This window comes from Rhipicephalus microplus, unplaced genomic scaffold (genome assembly GCF_043290135.1).
Source record: "Rhipicephalus microplus isolate Deutch F79 unplaced genomic scaffold, USDA_Rmic scaffold_28, whole genome shotgun sequence".
Taxonomy (NCBI): Eukaryota; Metazoa; Arthropoda; class Arachnida; order Ixodida; family Ixodidae; genus Rhipicephalus; species Rhipicephalus microplus.
Genome location: NW_027464601.1, coordinates 734,623 through 745,412, shown reverse-complemented (window position 1 = coordinate 745,412; position 10,790 = coordinate 734,623). Strand labels below are relative to the sequence as shown.

Genomic DNA, 10,790 nt, shown 5'->3' with positions numbered 1-10,790 from the left:
GGAGGAGAAAAAAAAGTACGCAATCCTTTATATGTTCACGGTCTTTATCATCAACTGAAGGAGGTGACCTTTCAATACAATGTGGACGTCATTTTTAATGCGAAACTTATAATAGGTACCATATGTCCAACTCTTCACAGGCGCCTACACAACAAGGAATTCCCGAAGCAGTCCATATGGAACATTAACCATAGAATGGTTTTTGTTTCCTGTGTTTTGAAAGTTTTTTTTACAGCACTCTTTTCACATGCGGTCGATGCTAAACAGGTTAGATTGGCTGCTGCCTAAATATGAGACTAAGACAGCACCATAGCTCCCTAAAAGGCGCCGCATATTCACATCTCACACGGCACTGTGAAGAATGTGGCTGCACTTCAAATTTCAGCAAAACCTCCGTTCTTTGCCGGCACAAAAACAGGACAACAAGGAAAATAATGGAGGCCTTTCATAGTCACAATAATGCTTCCACGTGCGTAAGCCAGCCCTCTATTAATCTAATAAGCAGTGAAGTGGCTACTTAGATAAGTTATACGCTGAGAGCAGGCCCGCGATAGCAAATGTCTTGCTTGCCATGTGTTGTCTTCACCTCAGCTTGATCTTTATGTATGAGAAACACGTGAATGTTTTCAGTTTTTTTTCTCCTAGGTGATAGCGCTCCTTGGGAGGTTTTAGTCTGCAATTTCATTCATGCATTTCTTTGTTAGGTGTAGGAGAAAACCTAGCCTTTTCTGTGAGTAAACTTTTGTTAAAAGTGAGTGCTCGTCTGTCTACCCCTGTCTTTCGTTCTTCGTCTAATTACGCGCTCAAAATACCGCCACGTTCAAGTACAAACGCGCCCAAATATCTGTGCTGTTAAATATAACCTTGATTCAACTTCTAATATCACTGAGCGAGGGGAGAAGAGAAGCGGAGCCAAGCGCTACGAACGCCAGCCATTCACTTCCCCCACTTCGCCTGATTTGAAATTCGCAAAATAAAGAATCAGAAAAAACACGTAAACAAGAGAGAATTACAGTACAGTGGCATTGAATTTTTGTCTGCTTGTGAAGTCTTGTAAAAGCCAATAATTGTGATTATTCACATCAACTTCCCTTCGTTCAACCGGACCTTAAGTTGCCCGACAACCGCTACGAGCATGCATGTTCTTTGAAACCGAAACTAGCGCTGAGTTTCCAGGGCCTGCCCGCAACCTGTAGGCTTGAAAGGCTGCGAAGCACTATAAGGCGATACTAATTTTTCCAACCTATGAAACGAAGTAGATCTTTTTCTGTAGAGAATTCTCTGTGATGGTAAAGTAAACATCAGGATTTCGATAATTTCAAAAGATAACACAAGAGAAATTAACTAAGACAGAAAAATGCATGACGACATTTTTTCTTTACCTTGAGTCCCGAAATATAGAGGAAAAAATTGCGAAGCGTCGAGGCAAGCCCTTGACGTCCCAACATTGGAGGCCTAGGCCCAGCCACCTGGTTTCTTATAATAAAGTTTATTCCTCCTCCTCTTCTTTGGGGTGAATCGCGCAAGCTTTATAACAGCCGTGTAGGATGAATATGAACTGTTATCTCGTTGCTTGATGCTTGCTTCCAGGTCTTATTTACACGATGCAGGTTGTTTCTAGTGTAATAAAGAAGATCAGCGCTGCTCAGAATTGCAAAGGCACCACCCTCAGACAGGAAGACGACGACGTTCATGGTTGGTGCATCGCGACGCTTGCAATCACTTGAGCTATACACCAATATAAAAGAAACTAAATGTATGTTGCAGGGTTTACTCAAATTCAAGCCTTTCAATAAATGCATTTTGCCGACAGAACCTTGTCTGGCTTCTATACAAATTAGTCAAGCGGCACTGCTTTTGTCAGTCCAGTCAGGCTTTCAGAGAAATGAGTTCATTGAAGGCGGAAATGTTGTAGGTCCGTGTGCTCAGATTCGGGTGCACGTTAAAAAGCCCCGGGTGGTCCAAATTTCAAGAGGCCTCCGCTACGGCGTCTCTCATAATCATATGGTGGTTTTGGGACGTTAAACCCCAGATATAAATCAATCGAGGACTGAGTGTACTGCTATGTACTCATTCAAAATCAATACCTGCTCAAATATCAAACTTCGCAACCATACGTTGCCTCCAATTATTTCATGACTCCGGATGATGACGAGCAGCTTGACCCCTAGGCAACAACCCCTCCAACTGTTGTTTGCTCCAGCCCTCTTCGACAGCGTGACTCCCCTTTCTTCAGTGGCACTGATGACGAAGACGTGGAAGACTGGCTTGATGAGTATGACCTGGCAAGCAAACACAAGAATGGGATGATGCATATACCAACGTCATCTTCTACCTAACTGATGTCGCCAAACTGTGGCTCCGTAACCACAACATTGGCCTTGCTACTTAGTCATCCTTCAAAACGGCCTTCGTTCGGCTTTGCGACCGTCCGGAGCTTCGGAAGTTGCGTTCTGAACAGCGCCTGTGAGGTCGAGCTCAGCAAGCCGGTGATACTTAGCTACATTTAAGATGTTGTTACCTTTTGCAGGCGCATTGATTTCTCAGTGACGGAGGTTGAGATGATTAAGCATATCCTGAAAGGTGTGTCTGACGATGCCTTTCAGATCATCGCTAAAGACCCGCCAACGGAGCCGACGTCATACAGCTGTGCCAAAGCTATGACGAACTCCGGAAGGAACGAGAAGCTACTCGTCACACCACTACATCAGGTGTAACCATCGCTGCTCTCACGCCTCCTAGCCTTGTACAGAGCTATGCCACTTTACTTCAATATATCAAGCAGTTTGTGCGTGAAGAAGTAGCCCGCCTATTCTCTCTTTTGTCATGCGTCAATGATCCCGCCCCACATTCGCTACCGACGTCAATACAATGTGTTTTTCAGAAGCAAGTCACCGAGGTGCTTTTCGCAACCACTGCAGCACCAGTGACTGTCTCACCGACGTATGCTGCAGCATTGGTCACCCCTCAACGATTTCCCGCTACGAACTCCTACTTCCCCGCGCGCCCATTCGTGCCATTGCCCCAGCTTGTGCATCAGGCTACTCGACTCTCCGGCAGACCGACAACTAATTTCGGGAATTTATGGCGCACTCAAGACAACCACCCTAAACGCTACACGTGTGGTTTTCTGGGGCACGTAGCAAGCTTTCAATGAACCGTATGGTTCGTCGCAGAAAGGTCGGGGAGCAACAGCTGAGCAGGTGCAAGCATCGCAATACACCAGCAACGAACGTGTTTATCTTCCTGCCTGATAGCGGTTACCCCCTGCCTTTCAGAACTGCGCTGATCGTCTTAATTACCTTTATTCTTCGTAGCTTCTTACCTTCAGCTAGGTGCAGCTATGTTGTTTTTACGATGAACGTCAATGCAGAAGGGTACGAGTTAAATGATCAACTGTCATTCACATGAAACTCTCATTTCGTTTTTAGAGCGATCCTTTCCATTGCTTTCGGGTCTTCTCGCAACCGCTGTTGCCTTTCGCGTTCACTTGTATCGTCTCGTTGAACGTACTTCTTTAGTAGGAGTTGTGCATTGTAGAAATTACCTGACTTCTGCAGCTAATACCCGTTAAAACTATGATAATGTTTCTGGTGGGGTTAAAAAGAAATGATTTGCTTATTAGCCTGCCTCATAAATTTGGTCTCTTTAATTGTTTTAACTGTGGCACAAAGAAAAGAAAAGGCAGAGTTGATTTACAATTACCAGGCTTGTATGCAAGGGCATAAAGGAAATCAATTTTTGCTTAAGTAAATGCTCAGCTTCTGGTATACTGAATGGTACTCGTGGTGCACGTCTAGGTTACAAAGCCTTGTACTAACGCAGAAGAATTATGCGTGACCTCTAGGGGTGTCAGGGTTCCTCAAAGACAAGAGTGAGAGAGATCATGAGTTTTTATTTGCACTTCGTTAGTTATAGAACATTCTCAGGCGCTTGTTGTAGAAGCACGAATACAGGTACCTTTCTTGGGCCAGTTAACACCTCTGTCAAACCCGGCACATGTGCAGCCATGCGGACAACCAGTGATATTTGCACCCTCTATCAGCTGTGTGCATATCTGTAATAGTAGATGAAAACCACAAAGTCATTAGTTTCTGCGAAAATGAACTACTCTGACCTATTTTAGCTGGTACGCATTTACTCAAGTATGCGCCTTCACTTCTCACGCACTATAAAAAGGAATAAACAGATTCTGCCCCACACATTGAGGTGTTATTGATAATATGAGCAGCAATATTATCATTATGTGGGCTCTGACTTTGTGTAAATTATGAGCTTTTGTATTTTCAAATGATAACCTGTATCGAAACAGCATTGTTGTCGAGTACTAAAGGCAGACGAATGATATTTTCTCTTCATACCACGCTGCTTTTTTACGAGATATCAGGTACTTAAGCCAGGAAACGCACACGGTAAATTGTTTGTTTTCTAGTTTTAATTTTATAGTAACTCTGACAGATTAAATTGAATTGACGTAAATTAAGTGTGCCGTTTTCGACGATGGAATCTGCACCAGGTATAGACAGTATAGCGTGATGCAAGAATATCGCGATAGTATTTCAGAGATACTTTTGAGTGTCAGTATTGCTTTATCCAAATATTTTTCAAAAATGTATTTGTATTTAAGTAGTGCAATACTTTACGATGTATTGCCTTTACAGTGATACTTTTCAGGACACGGGTATCTCGTTACTTTTTTTTAATATGAGCTGAGACGTGTTTACATTGTGAAAAAAAAATCTGCTGTGACTTTGGCTGTCTGCGGGTAGATTTGCACCCACCATTTCTACACTTCTGGTTAGGGCGAAACTGGCTCCTGCCTTCTTCAAAGCGAGCTAGTCGCTTTGTTACCCGCATCCTTTTGTGAACGTTTTCGCAGAACTGGAATGTGTTTGAATTATCGCCTGATTAAGCTTGCTAACCATGTTATACTGCCATTTTGAATTCCAGGAGTGACATTTTCATTGTGAGGAGCATTGTATACAGCTCCATGGGCACTAACCAACAGCGCTGTTTTTAAAATGTGTTTCCTCATGGCATTTGAACAAGCAAAGCTTCTTTTCTCTCGATCTTTTATGTCTTTGTTTTTTTTCAGCACCCATTTGAAAAATCGGTGCTTATCGCGGAAGCCACAAAGAACCCCAAGAATTTGGGGCATGGTGTCGTGTGTCGTCAACGATAGTTCTTTCTCCAAAGCAATTCTGGAAGACTCCAGCGTGGCTACAAGGCGATCAGAAAGAGGTCTTTTTGCGTTTCCTTTAGCATTTCTTGTTTTGTTCGTTTATATTTTTGTTTTTTTCTTGTTTAGAGAAAACACTGAACATTCAACTGGAAGCAATAGTTCATCCTAATTGTTTATGCGGTCATCTCTCACTTCGAAATAGGCCACTTTAGCAAAACTGGAAACCAACTAGCCTGAAGCACTAGTCTATATAGTGGAAGGTCGTAGAAGAAAGCGTCGCCATTACAGCGGCAGCAAGGAATTCAGGAGCCTTACGTTCTTTCAAAGTGAATCTTTCTTGGGCTACTTTGACGCAAAAATATTGGTCTCTCTGTATGTACATTTGTCTGTTCATTCCCCAAAATGATACCCCAAACGGCCAAACTCCAACCCCATCCGCAGCACCCGCCAATATTGCTCAAGTTCCAGCCTTCATACTTGTATGATTGTCATACAACAGCAATTATTGCGCATATCTGAAGCACAAAAACAACACGTCAATGTTCTCTGTGTGTGTCGTTTAACTAGAAAGGGCACACATTAGTAATTTTAAGGACTGTAGCGTTTATCACGCTGCACTAACAATGCCTTGCTGTGCACAAAATGGCAAATGTTTTCACCGCTTTGCTAAGACTACATGGTGGTGGCACCTGCCCGTCACTTTGAGTTCTACAGCTTATCGCCTCCGACACGGGTGCGCACGCCTTCCTTTATTTTCGAAGATAACTGCCAGATAGCGCCCGTGTCTCACGTGTCTCGATGGGCTCGTTCACCTCTGCTGCACAGATCGAGGCACTCTAACGCAGCACCTTCAGAATACAATTCACCAATTTTCTCGTGCAAAACATCAAACAAACATTTTGTTCACTCTCTCAACAGACGCAAGACTATAATCTTGCGAAGACATTACCAGTGAAACATGCAGGTACGGGGCCAATTTTTTTTACTGACAGACACATGCTGACCGCTGTGAATAAGAGCATACCTTTTCTCAATTTGTTTGTTTATGGTTCCAGCGCTGCGCTTGAACTATGCTACTTCTAGCATATCTAATACTGTTCCTGCTAAGCATCGCGATTTCGGTGTACAATGCGTGTGACTTTTGCTCTCATATAGCATAGTCTTTTAATGCAACTGATGTCTGCAACTATGTTGTTATTAACAATTATGTGCAGTGTAAGCTTCCATATTAATGCTCTATTGACGGCCAGAGAACGGTAAAAAAATAACGAATAGATTTGTTTTCAAGTTTCCATGGGCTGCACATTTGAAATTTTGTGCTGCACATAACAAATGTCTGTACCGATTATGACTATTCCCGGCATAATGAAGAATATTTCAGTATCTGTATTGCTGTATCTGTATTCCAGAATACTTTTTTTGTCTCTTTGCAAACTTATCTCATAAATATCCCGTTACGTCTATTCAAAATATGCCTCAGTATCTGTATTCTAGGTTTCCAAACAGTGTATTTCGATATCTGTGTTCAGGGATAATTTTTCAGGTATCTCTGCCCAGCCCTGATCCGCACTCACAACGTATAATTAAGTGTCCCTTATTCTATCAGCTGAGCTATGATGGAACACACATTACTTTGTTGAACACTGCTGCGCATATAGCATCTCAATGCATTTGTAAGCACCACAATATTTGGCTAAGCCTCACTGCTCGCTTCCGGGCAATTAGTGTTCCGGTACACTCCGAACTAGCTCAGGCCGACCTCTCTGCCTTTTAATTAATTCTCTCTCTCTCGCTCTCTGTCTCCAGTCCTCTCGAAACCAAGAAGGCAGCAGCCCAATAAATAGCTGACAAGGTCAATAGAGCTGACGCAAGCTTTCTTACTTGCCGAAGAGAATTCGAAACCGGGCAACCATAAAAAAAAGGAAGATGAAGCAAACACTGCATACTGATCCCCACCCAATCTTTGACGCTAGTGGAGCTGAAACACCCTTTTCCGCGTACTTTGATCCTTCCCAACTTTTTCTATTTTACTTCCAGCCATACGGGGCAACTGTGATCCGTGAAAATTTGCAAAGTATTGCCGCGGTTGTTTTCGCATTTGGGAATACCATGCAGTCTGTTTGTTGTCGTTTATTATGATATTATGGAGAACGCGTTGATCCCGGTAATCTTTCGTTGTTGCTGCAGACGAAAAGACTCAAAATGTTCTCTTGTCATAGAGGACACCATCATGACCTTGACTCGCTACCAACATTATAGTTAATGAAATGTCTATCTAAATAATTAGGTCAAAACATTTTTATACGACATCTTTCAAATTTAGGCCAGCACTGCTTTGAATTCGTCTTTTGTACACGTTGAACATAAAAGCCATATAGCTTTGCAGCCAGTAAGTAACTGTATGCCAGACGAGTAGCGGGGAACAAAAGCAGTTCATTCAGTAATGCAGCCGAGTATGTAAGGAGCCTTGTGATAAGCGGATCGAGTGTTGCACATGCGCGTTGGTTGCCGTGCAAGCGTGACTTGCACTTTACTACATCTTCGATTCTTTGGGGCAAAAAAGGAGACATAACACACACAAAAAACATGCGTTGAGGAAATTTTTCGTTTGCAAACATGGCTAGCCTTGCTATTTGTGACGTTCTGGCAATGGATAACGTCGCGGCTCTCGGCGTATGCGGACACTTCTTCGAAGGACCTGAGTTGAGCCTGATGGTGCTGCTTGGTTTTTTGCTGGGGACTCACGGGCAGGCGACGAGACTTCTGTGTCTCTAAGATACTCTCTTGTGCAGTGTAGCTGCTGCCCATTGTCTGTAGTCACCACGTAGGATCGTGTGGGCCCTGCAGGACCGACCACTATGGCTGGAGCCCACGTTCTGCTACGTGTGTCATATACGGACACTCGGTTTCCGCTATGAAGGTCTGGCTGACTTCTTGTAGTTTTGTTGTAGTAGAAGCGCTGTTTATGTCGTATTTCTTGCACTCGCTGATGAAAAGTTTCTGTGGGAACCGTCTTCGGTTCCAAGTGACAGTTGGTGACCGGGAGTTGGCTTCGGATGTGAGGTCCCATGAGCCTTTGAACTGGCGATTGCAGCCATTTGTTCCTCGGATTATTCCGCCATTCCAGCAACGCACTGTAATATTCAAGGGTGGGAAACGGGCACTTGTCTAACAGATGCTTAGCTTCCAGAACAGTGCGTCCTGCTAAGCCGTTGCCGCGCGGGTAGTACGGGCTCGACTTGATGGGGTTGATAATAAGTTTGCTCGTAAAAGCGTGGAAGTTCGTGCTGTTGAAAGGCGGGCCGTTTGCACTGCACAGCTTCGCTGGAATGCCATGCGTCGCAAAGATTTCTGCACTTGCTTTGATTACTGCAGCAGCGGTGGCATGACTAAGCTTGCGAATCTCAAAGAAAAATGAGTCAATGATTATGAAGTATTCATTGCCTTCGTGGTGAAAAAGATCCACCCCGACCACTTGCCATGGCAGAGTTTATAACTCGTGGCTGATCATGGGAAGCCTTACATTTCTTTTTTTGTATTTGTCGCAAACAGCACATGTCTTTGCTACATATGAAATATTAGCATTCATGCTTGGCCAGTACATTACCGGTCGTGCCCTTGCCTTCATTTTATCTTCGCCGCAATAAGCAGCGTGGAGCAGGCTGCGAACTTCTCTGCGCTTTGCTGGCGGAATGACAAGCTTGTTACTTCTGAGAAGCAGCCCGTTCTTTACGTGGAGCTCCTTCCGGAAGCTCCAATATGACTTTAAGGCATCCGGCAGCTGCTGCTCGTTTTGGGGCCACACTGCACTTGCGTAGCGGCAGAGCTTGGTCAAGAGTGTGTCCTTCACGGTCTCTGCTTTCATGCTGAGTAGGTGCTGATCTGAAACAGGTAACGAAGAAAGAGCATTGACTTGAAACTGTTCCCATTCATCCACCAGCTCTTTTTTGCGAGGAAAACGCGAAAGTGCGTCGGCCAAAGAAAGTTTTTTTTTCCGGTTTGTATGCCACAGCGATGGGAAATCTTTGTAGCACGAGGCGCATGCGCTGAAGACGAAGACGGCAATCGCATAGTGGTTTCTTGAAAATTGATTCAAGCGGCCGATGGTCGTATTCAACTGTGACTACTGGCTGTCCGAGTATGTAGTGCTCTAACTTCATACAGCCATGAACTATCGCTAGGGTATCTTTTTCAATTTGTGCATATTTCTGCTGCGTGGCCGCTAAACAGCGGAAAGAATAGGCTATGGGGTGGTCATTTGGTAGGATGACTGCGCTGACGTCGTACTGACTCGTTTCGACGGACAGTTTTACTGATTTCTATGGAATGGTTAAAGTAGGCTAGTACTGGCGCTGTAGCAAGACTAGCTCGCAACTTTTGGAAACCGTTTTCCTGCGCTTCTGTCCACGTTCATGCGACATCCTTCTTAAGCAGCTCTCGCATACGCGTGGATGCAACAGACAGGTTTTAGATGAAACGCGATACATAGTTGACTATTCCAAGCAATAATTGTAGCTCCTCACGGTTTTTCAGTACAGGTACTTGAATGATGTCTTATACTCTTTCTGGGTTCAATAAGAGTCCTTCTGAAGTGAGGAGGTGGCCCATGTACGTACACTGGACTGCGAACATTGGCACTACTTTCTGTTGAGCCTTAAATTGCATTCTCTGCAGCGTTCAAGCAAGGTCGTGAGGTTTCTGTCATGCTCCTGCCTCGTCTTTCCCCAGACTAATATATCATTCATCACGACTGCTACGCGAGCCAAATTTCCAACCACTTCATGCATGGCACGTTGAAAAACCTCTGGTGCCGATGTAATGCCGAACGCCATGCCCAGAAACCTGTACCTTCCTATCAGGAACGTTCTGTATCAGTAACGCTTCTAGAGACGGGATTCAAATCAAACCGAGAACGTGAACGAGAGTCATACCTTATCCACCGATTTAACACCCTTGATAGAGGAATGAATGAGAATCCTGGTACACTTGCAGCAATTAAAGCACCGGAAAACAATAACGGCAGTAATGAAAATAGTAACTGGGTTCTTGGCACTGCAGCTGCCAAGGGCCCTGAACCACTCAAAACGATTCCAAGTGTAACTTGTCTTCCTATGTACAGCTGTCGTCTATTTTATGTTTTTACTTTACTACCCAATCAATTGTGCCAAGCATGACATGCCCAACAGCAACACTGTGCACAGTCAGGAGTCCCCTACTGCACGCGTAATCCAGAAGCGGGCAAGGAATTCACATTGCGCCCGCTTACTAGCCTCTGCCGCAATACGCGGCGCCCCTCTTTCTACGACGAAATGTCGACGAGGCGCTGAGTAGTTAAAGGCTTAAATTTCTTTAAAAAGCTTTTCTTGCCCCACAGCGAACCGCCAGAGCCAGGAGGCACCGTCTGGTCGGGAAGAATGCGTTAGTGGAAGGAGGCATACACGGACTGCTGACATCAGAAAGGTGAAAGGGAGGAAAGGGAGAGACATGGAGGAGGAAGTGGAAGGAAGAGTGGAAAGGGGACGCTCGGGGGGGAGTCTACCTTATAATATTTTTCTCTTTTTTATTTCTTTTCTCTTTCTTTTTTTCTATTTCAATTTGATTTCAGATT

General features: G+C 44.3%; 1 long non-coding RNA gene across 1 annotated transcript in view; it reads right to left on the bottom strand.

Moving 5' to 3' along the window:
• Positions 1-3,909: 3,909 nt before the first annotated feature.
• Positions 3,910-10,790, bottom strand: part of LOC142786673 (uncharacterized) — a 188,620-nt gene continuing 181,739 nt past the window's right edge. Inside the window, exon 3 of the long non-coding RNA XR_012889113.1 lies at positions 3,910-4,057. This is a non-coding gene — a long non-coding RNA (uncharacterized LOC142786673). The remainder of the gene's footprint in view (positions 4,058-10,790) is intronic.